We start from the raw sequence: 17,955 nt of genomic DNA, 5'->3' as shown, positions 1-17,955 counted from the left end.
AACTACTTCACAACCCCACCCCCCACTGGACTGACAGAAGTAAGAATGCCCATGACCCCAATGAAGGGACACTGAGCCCCTACTTGGGGTTGCAACCTCTAACTCAAGAAATGCAAATATAGAAAAATAATCTTCAGTAGTTTACTAAGACTTCTAAAAATGGAGTAATTAACACAAATGCTTTCGAGAATATCTTTATTTTTCAAACCATGGCCTTAGTCCACCAACCAGAAAGAAAATATTTCAGCCCCTGCTCTAATTCTACTGATTGCAAAAGAATCATTGGCATCATTCCTCTCAAGCAAATCACAATCAGTTTTCACAGACTTCTTACAGTCTCCAGTGTTGTGAAGCAAGGAGGGAAACAAATGAGTGCAAGTCCCAGCCAAATTTGTGCAAGCAGTGTGAAAGTGGGGGGGGAAGGGGGAGGAGGCACCTGATATGTTTTACCCCTTCTCTAAGATGAGTGTAGACCCTCTACTGTGGGATACTGAGGAGCAAGGCCAAATGAAGCCATGCTCAGAGCTGAGCAGTAGCTCTGTGCAGTGTTGTGGTGCACTGAAAATCCCTACAAATGCTAACGGTGCTTCCTGAAGAGTGAACTTCAGCTCCATGGCCTTTACTTTCCCACTGGGAACAGTTAATGCTCAAGAGATATTGGAGGTACCCTGACCACTGAGGCAGTCATGCTGCTCAAGGAAAGAGGATATCATGATAAAATTTATGAGGATGCAGGCATTCTACTGGAATGCACCAAGATCTGCAAGGGATTCCCTGGGTCTCATACTCTGCACAATCTTGAAATCACATTCCTTCCCCCTTCTGTGCCATGATTAGCCATTTCTTCATGACAGAAGAATAAGCTAATTTATCTAGGCCAGGGGTGCTCAATCACTGGCCTAGAGGCCAGATCCTTCCCCCAGCAGCTTGTCATCCAGCCTGAGAACCTCTCCATGGGTCCAAAAATTTAGCATCAGAGTGACACCGCTCCCCCTACTAACAAATTTCTGGACCTGTGGGGAGCCCCAGGCCCTGTGTGCTAGGTCAGGCATGCAGGGTCCAAACCCAGCACATGGGACCCCAGAGCCCAATCCCAGCACACAGAACTAGTTCAGGGCTTGAAAGTGGCACAGGGGGCTAGCCAAGGATGCTTGGGGCCCTATTCAAGTGTGTGGGGCCGGATAGAGGCAGTACAGGGCCTAATCCAGCCTGTGGACCAGACCTGCACCACTCACCTGGCCCACAAAGCCAACAGATTAAGAACTGTTGGTCTAGGCCTTTGCCTGCACAGGTTTCTTACAGTAATTTTTTTCTTCCAAAACACTTGCAGAGGGAAAAGAATAAATGGGTTGATGTTGATATTCAGGCTGATACGATATATATATTTTATATTTACATTCATATTTTTCAGTGGTTAGTATTACAACCACCACACATTTCTTTCCTTGCTTGATACAGAAAAAAACCCGTAAAAGGTCAATCCACTCAAACAAGAGCAAAAATGGAAATGACGAATAATAGGAAAGGTGACGCTCTTCACAGAAATTCATAATTAGTTGTCTCTATTAAAAATATTAAATTAAAACACCATAATACAGTCTGAGTCACAGAATTACTTGTGCTGTTGCTATTCAAAAATCCAAGTGCCATTCACAGATCTAGTTCAGAAAGGGAGAGTTTACTGATTCTTTTACCTACACAAATTCAGAATTTCACTGGTGATGCGGTTCAACGAGCTCCAATAATAAAGCTAACACAGAACTTACAGATCATTTTAATAAGTTTGATATTCCAGTTGACATTTTACAACATAAAATTGAAAGTCGCCTATTTAACACAAAAATACTCCTGGAGACTGCTGTAAAATGGGATGACTCATGCCACTACTCATGGTAAGACAATGTATAGCCATTTATTCTACTATTTTATACAATAGTTTTCTTTAGAAAAGATCATAAAATATAATTACCTGGTCCCTGAATCTGCAAATACTTAGACGTAAGCTTATCTTTAAATAGGTAGGAAGTCTTATTAATTTCAATGGAACTAACCTGCAAAAAGTGAATGGGTGTAAGCATTTGCTAGGCTGGACCTCAGCTGGTTAATCTTAGCAAGACAAATGCACTACACATTTGTACTGTTTTCTCAGTGTTTGCCACCAAAATTACATGTGCATGCATCTGTACATGTGCTGTTTGTCTGAGAAAATATCAAGGTAGATTAAAAAAAGATATTATGCAACTCAAAAGTAAATAATGACGAATTACAATCTAACTTGCGACAGAATCTGCAGCATCACTTACCTCAAATCATGAGAGTGTTTCAAGACACAATCATAAGTCTCCTTTCTTCTCCTCACATGAGATGTTGCAGAGTTTTTTTTCTGATGTCTTGCATTAAAACTCTTGCACTGTTCTCCAGGATCTTTAATAAAAATAAAACAAGAATCATTCAGAATGAAAACGTCATTTTCAGTGGTTGGTGTGTGGCCCAGGGCAAATCCCTGACCTCTCTCCAATGTATATTTATTATCTTAAACAAGTACAGAGAGCAGAAGGAGCCTTGATGATGGCTCAACAGACGATACTTTTCAATAATGTTTTAGACCACTTTAAAACATTTTTTATCACATATCTGCTATACAAGTATGATCATTTCTTTAAGAATGACCCAAGAAGTACCTGGTTCAAGAGAGCACAGAGAAAGGGAGCAATCACCTTAGATGAAAATCAAAAACATTAATTATGTTAAGTAACAACTGTTACATTAGGTACTGATAAGGTACTGTTATTATTATTGTGCAACTAACACAGTCCAGACTTGCCGTATTCATCTTTTTCTAATACTGATATAAGGAAAATATCAGCTTAGTTAACAAACACAAGCAACAATAGTTTATATATGCAGAATGGCCAAGGAAGGAAAGAGGGAGAAAGAGTAAAGTGAGAGTAAGGGAAACTGATGAGTCTCTGATACAACCCAATTCTAGTATCTTCCATTGTCATTAGAAAGGTATAAATGTTTCTGAATTTAAAACAAATTTTTAAGTGTTACATCAGCATGCTAGTTCCCCATGCAGCATGTAGTAAAACGACTGGTTTCATTTACCACAGAGATGAATGTCACCCAGTATGTAAAGCCTAAACGCTAAGCTGTATCAGTAGGAAAACCATCCTTGCTACATTAAATGTGTGCTCTCAGCCAGCAAGGAGTTCACTTTCCTTTTGAGACCATCCTATCACATTTGCTTCTGGACTCCAGACATGTTGGTTACAGTTTTATAAAGAATTTTAGGGCAAATAATTATCAAACCTGGGAACCAAATTCATGCCTCATTTACACCTGTGCAACGTCCACTGAAATCAATGAGGTTTTACAACATGACCAAGGCTAAAAATTAACTTTACGTGCATTTAAGCCAAATTGTTTGCTTGCTTTTCTCTCAGTTATGTCAGACAGGCAAATCTGAATAATTTTTCCATTGCCTTTTTAATTAAGAAGAGGAATCATTATCTATGGCTCTCTGTGGCTGTATATACCTCAGACAATACAAAAAAAAGCAGCTTTTCCAAACATGGTCATAGATTCAAAAACATTTTACATATCCAATTGCACGAAGAAACTGAGAAGAAAGACTGACATGCATAAGAGGGTAAACGTCCTAGAACCCCTTACCTTGGTCCCCTTAATAGCTGCTGAGATATTCCATATGGCTTTACTGCTCCTCACAGCTATTTGCATTATTTACCAAAACCCCACATCTTGGTGTTTAACTGTAACCTGTTCCTGCTGCCATTGGTTTTGTTTGCACATTTCTTACTCATGTTGGTAAGCACTTACATGACTGATTCCACAGATTTCAATGGGACTATTCACACTCAATATGAGCAAGGCCTACATAGCCAAGCCCACCCACTTCTAGTGACTTGTGGGAGCAAGAGATCCTTGAAAGCAGTGAAAAATCCAGACAAGGCTTGAAGTTCAAAGCTAAGGAGGACTAGATGCCTATGACTCACCCACCTCAAAGAAATACAATGGGTATAAGTTACTGAGCACCAGCCTTTACTTTGAACTCCTGGGTTTCTGTTTTTTTCAAATTCTTCATGTTGTGAGGGGTGGAGGGTTGAATGTAAAGATCAGAAGCAAAACATGACCCTTGTATTCTTGCTTTTACTTTTGTCCTTTTTAATTTTATTTTTAAAAAAGAAATAGTGTTAAGCTTTGGGCCAGATTCACTGCTCTCCTACAGATCCATTTTCAGGAGTTCCTAAGTGGCTTTAGATCTGAGGTTCCCAACCACAGGGCCGCAGCCAGGTACCAGGCCACGAAGGGTTGGCTACTGGGTCGTGGCACAAGCCCCCCGCTTGGACCCCTGTCTGTCCACCTGGATGAGCAGCTTCTGCTGCTGGCAGTGACATTCCCGGGAGGGAGGCCACTGGCTCCGTGTGCCCAGTCCCACTCCCATGCCAGTCCTCAGGAAAAAAAAAGGCTGGGAACCACTGCTCTAAATGATACTTGGACTCTTAAAACAGGTCTTAGGCTCTTAAGTCACTTTTTAAATATTAACTTTAATCACTCTGTGCTACAGATCATCACCAGAGAACAGTACTTTCTTACTTCACAGATATCATGATAAAGTAGGCTAGGTAAGTAAACAGGTAAGTGATGCACCTCCTTGTCAAATTAATACTCTACTCCACAGAGCAGCTCACTGAAATCAAAATGTGTAGGGTACTACACAAAAAAGCTATCAGACAATCTGTCTCCTAGAAAATAAAAGCAGCAATGCTGCTCGCTGGGCTATACTACTTTTATAGCCCTGCTGCCTTACTCTGAGCTTTAAGCAAATGCGGGAGGCTGAAAATTTCACTGTGGTCACGGAATGGCTTTACAGCTGCTGAAACAAGGCCCTTTGTAATATGTTTTTTACTATCTAAAGTAGCATATATTAAATTGCTGTACACTTCACATGATCTGTTTAACTTACTGAAAAAGGAGTGACAAATCTGAGTCTGTCAATTGCAACCCCCCCCATAACTGTAATGGAAAAAATTATTTCAGATTTCTAAAAAGGAGAATCACAATCGATTTATGCAATCTCACATTTCAAAGTGTAAAGCAAAATAGTCTAAACTGGTCCTCTCATTTTTGCCACATCATAATCTTGTGAGCCAAGTATCAAAATCAGAAAGGAGTGGCATGCCTGTAAACATTCATGTGTTCTCACTGCAGCCACCACCTGCTCTCAGACTACATTTCTATGTGTAAATGAAATTTGTTTATGCACACTGGGCAACCTAAGTCACGGTTAATCTCCCAGTGTGAACATGTAATCATGTGAGTTGTATGCGCTGATAGTCACCTGTGGGCACATCTGCTAGATTCTGCAAATATGCATTTTAGCAAATTTGCAAATACAGTTCTAAATTACTTGATTTTTCTATAAAATTTATGAGCTTGACTGTGCTACTAAGGCAAAGCCCTGCGTTTATGAGCACTTTTCTCCCAGGATTTCCTAATGAATAGGGAGCTATTCAGGCTGTATTATCCTTTAGGCTGGTTCAAGCCTGCTCCATCCAGGACTTCAGCTCCTCTCTCTGTTCCCCCTGTTGGTGCAATAGGTGCATCTGAAAACAAAGGGAAGGAGCAATCTGTGTTCTCTGCCTCTCCCTGTTCCATTGAGTTGGATGCACCCTGCTTGCCCAGCTCCCCAGCACAGTCAAACAAAGAAGCACATTTATCAAAAAGTACCTTTTTCAGTGATATGTCTAAAACAAAGTTAGAGAATTTGGGTCTGTTTTCACACATACTGCAGTAACTCCCTGAGCTTCAACCCAGCCAGGATACTTTGATATCACAAACACATCAGATATATGGTATTGCCAACCCCAGAAACTCAAAAATGATCAGTAGCTGCCTCCCTCAAATTCATGAGATACGGCTTAAATGTCAAGAGACTTTTACGAGAAGGGGTGGGGAAGAAGCTTCATTTTTTCTTTTCCCTCTAGCTTTTGATTCTTTTCTGGTGCACTTGGGTCATGTTTTCAAATTTGTCTCCATTATTACAGTTTAGGAACTAATTGTCCCAAACACATATTTTAAGTCTCATAATAAAATAACTTGAACTGGCAACTCAGAGAATCTTTCTTCTGTCTCAGTTCAGACTTACGTCTCTCTCAGGATGCTGTCTGGGCTGAACTGACCAAGCTAGTTTTCCATCCCAGTCAATTTGTATTTAATTGCTTTAACATGTCTGACTGTGATCAAAACCAAAGAAAACCACAGCAATGGAAACAAAGAATCAAGAAAGAAAGAATTAAACCCCAGGACAAACTACACAGGAAGAGCTGGATTATGCCTCCCTCATATGAATGCCGTGGAGGTGGGGGAGGAGAGGATATTGAGAGTGCTTCCCAGTGTTCTCATACTAGGTAGATCGCTATCCCCTTTCTCTGTGCAGTGGGAGATAAGAAGAGGTGAGCACATCTGGAACTGCCAAATTCCTTACTAGCCCCACAACTGGGCAGGACAGGAACAGGCCATGCATGGTTCTATTCAGACATGCATCAAGATGGAGGCAGGGACAGTTTATGGCAACAAGGACCCTTCAATATACTCCCACATGGGGGTCACTTAAAAGTAGCACCGATAACAATGGAGGATGAAGAACTGTTGACACCATGCTTCCTCCCCTGGCAATTGTGGGGCCCCTGTTCCCTTGCCCAAGCACTGTTATGGCCTCTGGCCTCCTCTGCTCTAGTGGTATACAGGGGCTTAACTGGCTTCTTCTCTGACTTCAGTGGTTTCTGTTGCCCTCCCTTGAGCCGAAGTTGATCTGCACACTTACCACATCTGTTACACTCTATTTTTATATTACTGCTTTGCAAACATAAAGACTAACACATCATGGTTTTTTTATCACTAAAATTCTGACCTTAGTGCATGGCTTCTGTACCAGTGGCCCTAGGCCCAAGCATACTACAGTTGTCCCTTAATCTAGCAAGGGTAGCTCCTTGCTCATCATTTTAATAGGGCATAGCAAGCCAGTTCTGCACCATGTTCCTCTTTGTGCTGAGGAAGTGATTTTATTTTTCAAAGGCACTCCTCAGTTGGTGGCAGTGGACGATGATGACGTGAACGAGCCTTTATTTTTGAATGCCCTGCCTGTCTCGGGCAATTCCTCACAGTCAAAGATGACTGTCTTCCATGATTGTCTTATCTGTGGGTCTGAAGATGGATAAGGAGGCCGATGTGGGATCAACAGACTCTGCTGCAATGCAGGCACATGCATCTGTGTGGGGTGAGTAGCTCTGAATTCTTGATTTGGTCCATGACACGCTGTTTCTGCCACTCCTACTTTTCCGTCTCCTGTTGTCATCATAAGGCTTCAAAGTACTAAGAACATTGCAGTGGACTGTTCCTCCATTTGGAGTAGTCCTGGGCGATAATCTCCCACAAGTTGATATCAATGTTTCATTTTTTCAAGTTGGCCTTGAGGATGCCTTTGAAACGCTTTCTCTGCTCTCCTCTTGAGTGTATGCCTTGACTGAGCTTCAGGAGTCTGGAGTCAGACATCTGGATGATGTGGTCAGCCCAGCAAAGTTAATGTTGGATAATCATCACCTCAATTCTCATGGTGTTTGCTTGCAAGAGGATGCTAATATTGATGCATCTATCTTCCCACTGCATTCAAAGGACCTTCCGCAGGCAAGATTAATGGTACTTCTCCAATGATTTGAGGTATCTCCTGTACCTTGTCCACATCTCAGCTCCAAACAGTAAGGTAAAAATCACAACTGCTTGATAAACCATGAGCTTGGTTTCAGATCCGATGCTGTGATCTTTGAACACCCGTTTCCTCAGGCATCCGAAGGCTGTACTTGCACATTTGAGGTGGTGTTGGATAAGCTCAATCATCCAACCTTGCCTGTCTAGACACTTCAGAGCATGGACATCTGAACATTTACTGGGGAAAGAGCCACTACATTGCAAATCCGAGTTCTCATCATGCCAGTTTACCCTTCATGACTAGAGCTACTGCTGAACTGATTGAAGGTCCATTCCCTGAGGGGCAAGGCAGAGTGAGCACCAATATGGGAACAGATGAGTTTTCATTTCCTAACCGCCTATCTCAACATTCTGTCCCAGGAGATACGGTTCTTTTTTAAAACATGAATATGTAAATGAAAAATGGTTGATAATATATTTTTAAAATGTATAATCATCTGAAGTAAGCACATGAAGATGTTAGAGAGGCTGTAAACATTTTGCCCCTTGTCATGCCACACCTAGCCAAAATTTGTGGCCACAACATAGGTGGCATGGATTTGTGCTGCAATTTTGCAGCAGACATCTGTTTCCTTTAAAGTGGGAGAGTGCGGGCAGAGGTGTCCATGCTCTCCACCTGCCCCAGGAAGGCACTTCCAGGGGCCCAAACCTGTGCACGCCAGAATTCCCATTCCCAGAGCATGCAGTAGTAATGGGCCACTGAGACCTCAGGAGCACCTGCCTAGGTTCCCCATTTGGATTCTTGCACATCTCTGTTTTCAGGGACATCTTCCCAGTTGCACAGACATGTGCCCAAGAAATCCACTGTCTGCAACGGGAAACCTGGGGTTCCTGTATTTGCAGAGGCATGTCCCAAGTGGTGTGCCTCAGGATCTGGTCCCAGCCACTCTCAGGAGTTCTAAGGTATGTGGAATTTGTCTATGCTTTTCGTACTTAAAATACAAAGCCTCTGGAAAAATTAAGATGCTTGGCTTTTGAAGCAATTAAGGCAATTTCCATAGTATATTAGTTCCAAATTTTTTCTTTCTTTTGCTTCCTGCTTCACAAAAGGGTTACCCAATATTTAAGGGTAACCTTAAATTCCAGCCTAACTATAATCTGGCTATGTTCAATTTGATTTTGAGCTGCGTTTGTTTATTGAAAGATAACTGCCCAGTGAAGGTTTGCTATATACTGTAGAAAAGGGGGAATTTCAACAGAAACACTGCATAGCATCTCTGTTTAGAGGAGACAGCAGAGCCCAAACCCTAAACTTTCTGTTGCTTCCAGGATTTATTAACTTCCAACCAAATGTTATCTGGGCAGCAGAACCAGTTGCAAATGAATGGCTTGCTTTTAGAGATCCGTAATGAAAATCTTAATTCAGAGAAACAAATGTCTTTCTTCACCTGGGTGGAAAGAGAATTGGTGAGGTGTAAAAACACTACTGCAGCCAAATCCACTCCCTTTTATCAAGAGGAGACAGGATACAGAAAAAAATAAGCTCTCATGTAAACCTGCTTTCTAAGCAATACCATTGAGATTTGCAATGGTGTTTGGTATTCAGTTATTCCCTCATCCACTTTCTTTTCTCCAGCATGAATCACTATCATGAGTGCACCAACATGTAATGCAGCTTGGTAGTGAACTCTGTGAGCTACTGACTCTTGTATCCAGAAACTACAGTCTGTCATGGTTGTCAGACAGGTTCTCACACCAAGTCTATTGGGGTAACATTACATGCTTTTAGAAGATGGGTAGTAGCATGGTGCCAAATCCTAACAACAACGCTTCCCAGTACTTTATAGGAGCATATCTATAATATATGCTCTTTATAATATATTCTCTTTTCTTTTCTCCAAGCACAAGAAGAAAAGACCACACTATTTGGATAGGAGGTCTTTAAACGTATCTTACTATTTCATCTTAATTCACCAAGGTACTCCAATACATTCCTAACAAAAAGCAAATCAACACTGACTCTAAGGGGGTAACTAGAAATATTTAAGTCAAGCACAAACTTAAGTGCTTTGCTACACCCAGGCTGCTTTTTGTCAATCATCTAAAGTGCACTTTGCTCTGTTTAAGTCATACAAGAAGACATCTTTGGCTCTCCTAATGGAAGCTCTCCTTCAAACTTCTCCCAAATATGCTTTCTTCTTTCAAGCCTACTTACACCAATCTTCCCTTCACCTTACAAAGAAAAAGGAAGAAAAATTATGAAGCATCTGAGATATGTGTTTTATTAATATAACCACAGAACCTATTATACACCTTTCCACCCAACCTCTTATTCCATAGGGTTACATTCCCTCTCTCAGGGGGGACAGAATATACTCTGTTAGTTGTCACATGCATTTACGACACTGTATTATTAGTAATATCTCGTTAACAACAATAACGAACAGCCTTTTGGGTAATGTACCTGTCCCAAATTTTGTAATCTTTACAACCATATTTACTTATCTTTTTAAAACCTTTTTTCTTTCTTCTTTGTTATATGGAAGAGGCACACAAGCAAGGGAAATTCACTGCCTAAACAGGGGAAACAGTGAAAACAGGCTATACGCCAAATAGTATGAAAAGCAGAAGATAAATAAGAAAAAAAAAACCCACTTTTCCCTCTCTAATTCTTCCAGTAACAGTAAATCTTAGGTATCACTTGCAAAGCTAATCAGCAATTTTTTTCAAACAAAATGCAATTTTTAATTTGTGTTCCTTTAATCCCTTTTTATATAAACTGTCTTGTAATAATTTAGTTTCAAAACTGATCCCTTCCCAAATTTCATCAAACCTTCGACTAGCCTGAGACATGGGAATGAATTTATCCCACTGTGAACACAGGAAAAGGCAAAGTGGGTATAATCCACAGTTTCTTTGCATTAACAATTGCAAGCAGTCCCCTGACATGAATGAAAAAGACCTAAGGCAACTGAGAGTTTGCTATAAATACCAATCCTCTGTTTGTATGACAGTTTAAAACTAAAGTGAGGTTTAGCTTGTTTATATTACAAAGACGCTTTTTTCTGGATAGTTCATCTGTGACATAAATTATTCTTACAAGGTTTATTTTTATGAGTGCTACTTTGTGCTGTATTTCACTGTCTGATATTTTTTAAGAACCATTGGAAATACTGAGCTCTAAAGGCCTGCATTTTTAATAACTCCATGTCTGCATGTAATTTTCCATCCACTAATAACTACAACCACACAGAAAGAAAGGATGAGCCAGTGGTTAGGGCTCAAACATGGAACTCAGGAGTACCATGTACAACGCTCTGCTCTGCCACAGTGTTCTTGTGTGACCCTGGGCAAGACAGCCAGCCTCTCTATGACTCGCCTTCCCATCAGTAAAGTAGGAATAAGATTACTTCACACTCAGAGAGGGATAGGATGAGGCTAGAAGTATTACAATTACTCTAACGTGCCTGGACATTATAGTGATAAAAACTATAGGAAGTACATAAGTAACCAAGGCTCAATGAGGCTCCCTTTTGAAAGAAAAAAAAAAAAAAGAAAGCAAGAAAGCAAGCAACCAAAAAAGGCCACAAATATAAATAATTCTGGAGTTGAAAAAAAAGGAACCCAAATGGATCTGAAACTTTAAATATTTTTTTGTTTCAAAACTGTAGTATTGATTCCATGAATATAAAAGCACAGTTTTACTCAGGCAGAAGTAGGTTTAGATTCACTTTCTTCTGTTGGTTTGAGGCATGGCTTTACTTTTACTTATTGTGAATTGCATTTTATGTGTGAATCATATTAGGTCTGATTTACGTGGAATGAAAGTGTAATCTTTTCAGTGATCCATTTCTTTAGCATATTTAATTTTCTACTGTAAATTATTTGTGATTCTAACATCTTTCAGCAATAGAAATTTGGACAACATTCTTCCTGTTTGAGACAGGAAAAAAAGTATCTGCCACTCTATGTAGCAAAAAATAGATTAGCATTTAGTTTAGATGAAACAGGACAAGTAGGTGTCTGGTGGGGGTTTTGGGAGACGGGGTGAATAAGGGTTTTTCCCCTACACACTGAACAACGTGTTTTTTTCTTAATGTGATTCATAACATGAGTTAGATAGTAGCAACGTCAGAAATAGAGCAAGATTTATGGAAAATACATATTGTGGCTGCTTATTGTTGTGTGCAACTTTCTGTGTTGTGGCTAATATAGCTTAAAAAATTAATTCAGAATTTCTTTGTATGTGTATTATCCATCTATGCATAGGCATACATGAACTTACTGCCTCACTGGAACACACCCTCATCTGCACAGGATTTATTCAAGCCCAACACAGCACTTCCCACAACTGCAGAATATTTCCTATACTAATGTCAGCCACCCAATATGGGTTCATTTTCCCAAAACTGACTACCACAAAGTTAAAAACTCTGCAGCCCTTTTAAAGAATTCTCCAATGTACACTCAAAGTTTCTTTTCTGTAGCTACAGTAAGGGAGCAAAATACAGCAAAACCCTGGCATGGCCACCGTTCTGCAGAAAACGAAACTAAGCTTCAAATAAGCCACTTCATAATCACGGCACTCTGCAACAAAACTAAGCAGCACAAATTTCTTTCACTGGTTTAAAATGGATTTAAAAAAAAAAAAAAAATTCCAAGCAGTGGTTTGTTGGCACAGTAATAAAATAAGGTTAACATTATTACTTTATCTCTAAATAAATGACATTGTAGTAAAAAGGATACTTGCACATACATCCCCGTAAATACAGATGCCTGCTTGAGTCATGACATGCATATTTTACACTATACTACATATACATTTAAATGCAATATACAGTAGAATCATTCTTCCATTTGTATTTAATTTAAGGCCTTGAGCACAGATTAAAAGATTTAAAAAAACAGAAAGGACAACTATGAATGTCTGCTCTGACCTACCACATAACACAGACCATAACATTTCACCCAATTTGCTGCACTGGAGGGAAGCATATTTCTCTAGAATTTTTTAGAAAAAGAAACTGTCATTAAAATACTGTCAGAAAGTGAACTGCTTCCCCTTCATCCAAATAACCAGATCTACATAAGTGACTGTATGTACAAGTGTTTCTTTGGGTGTGTACCCTCATTCATTAGAGAAGGACATGAAATAAAATTCCACAGCCCCTCCCCAATGTGGCTCTTAAGAATCCATCCCTTTTATTGTATTTTATATACACTATACAATTTTACATTACATTTTATATACATTCATAAATGACTTAACTAGTACATTCCATTTAGGCTAAATACAGACATTCAAAAAGCCCAAGCCTGAATTGATTCCATCTTTGCAGGTTAGTCTAACCTGCGTAGATTGACCCAAGAAGCAAGTGAACAGACATTCACTTTTGATTCTGGAAATGCAGTCACATGGCTGCAATGACTCAGACTAAAAGCCAGGGGCACTACAGCGAGCCCTCCCTTCCCTTCTGCAGTGGTTAGAAGGCTGGAGGGAAGCTGAGTTGGCGGGGAGGGGTGGGGCATGGCCAGGCCCTGACAGGTCTGAATATGATTGGGGGGGATTTAAATCCAAACCCTGGCCTGCAGGGACCCCAGCCAGGGTATGCCTGGAGGGGGGAGGCAGCCCTTGTCAGCTCTGATCCCGAGCGGCGAGGGGTGTGGCCAGCCTATGGCCTGGACAGTGCCTCAGGCAAAGTGGGGAGAGGTAGGGGGGATTAAACGCCCCTGCCTCCTCTGTCCTACTGGCATGGAACCTCAGCCGGGGCCGGCCAGCTTTCCCTCACCACTTGAGCAGCAGGGGGGCATGGCCAGGCACTGGCCCAGTCCTGCACGGACCAACATCTGACCACACCCCCACCACTCAAGCAGCGAGCAGGGGAGAAAATCCAAAAGACCCCAGCTGGGGTCCCATGCTGGTGGGACAGGGGAAGCAGGGGGTTTAATACCCTTCCCTGCCTGAGTCTGAGATGGTGCCCAGGCTACTGCTGGCCATGCCCCCTGCTGCTTCAGCAGCAAGCAGGGGGAACAGCTGGCAGACTCCAGGCGGGGTCTCATGCCAGTGGGAGAGGCTCTGCCTGAGCCTACTGTCCCATGCTTCCACCCCCTCCACTCCAGCAGAGAAAAATCCAGCTCTGCCCCCACCAGAAAGGCCAGGCTGCATCCCTAGCTGGGTTTCCCACCTCTACCACCCTGTCAGCCAGCCCTCAGTTCCAGCTCAGGAGCAGAGGGGTGGAGCCAGCCCTGCTCTGCTTTATCAGACAGCACAGTCCAGCACAGGGCTGCAAAACACATTGGGATGCTAGGGGACTGTGATCTAACTTGAACCAGGAAGGGGTCTGGGACAGAAGTTCCATAAACTGGTTTGACCTCAATTAGTTAAATCTGCTACTACATTCAACCAGATTTATCTTAAACTAGTTTCAGCCATTTTGAAACAGGTTTATGTGCACTGAACTTCTGTTCTTGTGTGATTGAAGTGATCAGGTTTAAACCAGTTTCTGATCACTCCAACTGGTTTGTGTCTCATTTCTGTCCCTAGCCTTAAAATCTATACCTTCAACATATAAGTTGGTGGATCATCAGTTGCTACAACCATGAGATACAAATATGTTTAGCAGACAATGCTCTGTCTTCCTCCCTCTCACACACAAACACGCACAAACACAAGGAGAAATTCTCTCCACCTCATTATCTCATTGAGACCTGCTCACTTTTATTCCGCAGGGGGCCAGCTGGGAATCTCTTCAAACCCAGGCCACATTGTTACATGGATTATGAAAAGTCCCAACCCTGCATAAATATATGATTGTGTTTAATTTTAAAGGAAATGAGTGGAACTACTCACATCTATCTGCAAAGTTAATCATGTATATAAGCAGAATTAGAGAGAGGTAGTTAGATGTTAGCCTGTAGTCAGGCTGAAGACAGGGCAGGGTGGTACCTTAGAAATTAACTTGTTCAAAAATCCATAAACAGGACTGTTAACCTAACCAGTCAGGGGAACTGCTATTAACTCCTTACCCTAACCTTCTGATAATGTTGTCTTCTTTGCTTTCCAAGCTTCCACTATTTCAAGGAACAAGAAGCCAGGGCAGGAAATGATGCCACTTAGCCACAAAGTTACCTTGGAATACAAACTTCACTTCTTTTACTCCTACTGACAGTTTCAAGTACTTGAAGCATCTTTTTTCAGGACAATATAGCAGCTGCCAATTATTACTGGAACTTGGCATGGAAAAGCTCATATATATGAAAAAAATACAAGCCAACACTATATAAAAGAAGTCCCATTTTCTGTCCTAGCACTCTGCCTTGTCTCCTGGAAATATTTAACTGCATCACTTGATTATGCTGAGTTGTTTATGTATCTTGAAAATATAAATTATACCATTAATCATTCATTATATGACAGTAAACTGAAGTAACTTCAATTACATAACTTTGCAAGTTCATACAGCACACCCAAGACAAGCAGAGCCCAGCCCTAAATGTCAGCACAGTATAAAACATTACTATCAAATAGTAATTTTGATAGTCAAAACTTGCCCTGCACAGCAGTCCATACTGTGAAGAATAAAACATGTCCCAAGCTTGGAATCAGTGTACTTGCATCGATTAGTTCCAAGTTTGCATGAAAGGGGAGAAGGACCAGAAGATGGGGACAGAAAAGAAAGGGCTGCCCCAGTATATAATCTTTAGGCTTGTATTTACCTCACCTAAGAATCACTTCCCAGCAGATGTGAACCATTCACGCTTCTGACCCAAATCTTATTTTAAAAGCCACTCTCTGTCTTTCTCTTTCACTTCCTCCACATTGTCTTTGATGTTGCCCTGTTCAACGAAGCAATGGCAGTTTAACCACAGGCCTGCCTTCTGAAATATGGGAATGTGTACTCCATGCTTTTTAGAACACTCTCCAACCCTTAGACTGGGATAGCTTAATATAACTAGGCCCACAGCTGTCAGTTCTATTTCTGAATGACAATCTACCTGAGTTGGTCTTGTGGAATCTCCCTTCATGAATCACTGCCCAGCTGGTCACACTTTAATTCCCTTCAGCTTCAAATGCATGCCGCGACAAATCCAAAAACTTACAGCAATGCCATCCTCTCTATGAAAACAGCAATAAATCTCCTAGCAAAACAGAAGTAAAAGAAAAAATTCGGAAGCTATACATGCAAGATTCTTACTATCCAATGCTCCACAAGAGTTCACAGATTTACATAACTTTCATAAATGAGTTATAAAACAATTTCATACCTAAAACAAACAATTTGCTCTGTTAACCTGCTACACTAGGCCTATTCATATGTGGAGAAATTCACTTAAGGCTGCAACTCATGCAGAAAGTCAACACAAGACATATACACCACTTAAGGTTTGTTTGGAGGATTAAAAGGTACTTTATCTTGGACAACTGCACAGGACAGAGTCTCATACAAAACAATGTCCCCCATTTATGTCCTCCACAAATCCAAACCTAGACATTTGCTGAGCTTGACAGCTCCAGAGAGTGGGGTTCTACAAGCCCTAGTGATGTGGAAAAGGTCAATCCTTGATCCGTAATAGGCCTGTATGGAGCAAGAGATGTGGATCCAGTGGCTAAAAACTACCACAATACTTGCATGTGAAGAATCTGCAGGCAGCACTCCAGGACATACGCCGAAACAGGACATACTGCCTGATGGATCAGTTCTTCTAATCCCAAGGAGTTCCTGGTACAAATCCTTATAATCTTGGTTTTATATAAAAGTTGTATTTCAGTCATGCTGCCTATATATTTATGCCTTTTTATACACTGGTTTCTGAACATACTGTAATAGTTAGGGACTATCAACATTTGTTTTATAACCTCTATTTTCTCTGATCTATAATTTGACCAACTAATTTAGATTTCAGCAAAAGCCTCCCTCTGCTAGGTCTACTATTCATACAGCCATTGAGGCAGGGGGTCTGTTTCTATTTTTAAAAAGATGATAAAAAGTTGTCTTTTTAACCATCCACCCAGATACCATGAAGAATTGCTGCAGTACAAAAAGAAAATCCCTCCTGAACTGCACACCATTTGTTATGACATACCATCCTTCCTTGGAACCTATACAGAAAATGCTGAAACAACTGCAACCCAGACTAAAAGACAACCCAATTCTTAAAGAGATCTTTCCAGAACCACCCATCTTAGCCTTTAAACAAGCACCGTAACTCACTAACCTCACCAAAAGAAGCAAACTCCCTATGACCCAAACCACATCAAATGGATCCAGACCATGCCAGAATAAGAAATGTAAAACCTGCCAACACATCTCCACCAGTGCCACAACTACACCCCAAACCAGAACCATCACTATTCCTGGATCTTACACTTACATCTCAATATGTAATATATCTCATCTAGTGCACCAAATGCCCTGATGGAAAATATGTAGGAGAAACCAGACAACTGCATACCAGAATGAACGCACACCTAAAATCCATCAAAGACAAAAATATCTAATTACCTATGGGTGTACACTTCTCACAAAACAATCACTCCCTCTTTAATCTCTCAGTTCTAATCCTTAAAGGGAATTTACAAAACCCCTTTCACAGACAAGCCTATGAAATTCACTTCATAAATCTACAAGATACAAAAAATCATGGACTTAATATAGACACTGGATTTATGACACATTATAACCAGCCTGACATCTGATTTCACCAGGTACCTGCCTGAAGCTGACCATTTACATATCTTCACACATTCCCCACCTCCCCCCACCCATCTCGACACATTGTCTTCCAAACTTCCACTCATTTACATTTTCACTTTCTGTCACCCTTTCAGCTTCTTTTCTACCTTGGAGAACTCAGAACAATGGCAGAGTCTCCCAACGCCACTGAGAATGTAAACCCCAAGACTGGGGCTAGGACTAAGAAGACACTGCAATTGGTTAGAGAAAGGACGGCGGGCAGGTGCATGGGAGCATGGGTCCGCAGGCTTTAAATGTGGTTTAAGGTGTCTGAAGAAAAGCTTATGCTAGATGCTGTATATATAACACGAACACACACACACACACACACACACACACACACTGGGGGAGTCCCTGTTCCCCCGAGCACTGTCAGGAGTGACCAGGAATAACGGTCACAAGCTGGCAGAGGGTAGGTTTAGGCTAGATATCAGGAGGCGCTACTTCACGGTCAGGGAGGCTAGGATCTGGAACCAACTTCCAAGAGAAGTGG

At 41.2% G+C, this 17,955-nt stretch overlaps 1 protein-coding gene across 4 annotated transcripts in view; it reads right to left on the bottom strand.

The window, feature by feature from the left end:
* Window positions 1-17,955, bottom strand: part of ATXN1 (ataxin 1) — a 338,219-nt gene that overhangs the window by 240,929 nt on the left and 79,335 nt on the right. For all 4 annotated transcript variants that reach the window (XM_019522954.1, XM_019522947.1, XM_019522959.1 and 1 more), the window contains exon 3: window positions 2,304-2,424. The gene's annotated coding sequence lies outside the window, so the exon portion shown is untranslated. The remainder of the gene's footprint in view (window positions 1-2,303; window positions 2,425-17,955) is intronic.

Source organism: Gavialis gangeticus, unplaced genomic scaffold (assembly GCF_001723915.1).
Source record: "Gavialis gangeticus isolate Ggan-Ray unplaced genomic scaffold, GavGan_comp1, whole genome shotgun sequence".
Taxonomy (NCBI): domain Eukaryota; kingdom Metazoa; phylum Chordata; order Crocodylia; family Gavialidae; genus Gavialis; species Gavialis gangeticus.
The sequence above is the reverse complement of the archived record's forward strand: the minus strand, read 5'-3'. Positions and strand labels throughout refer to the sequence as shown.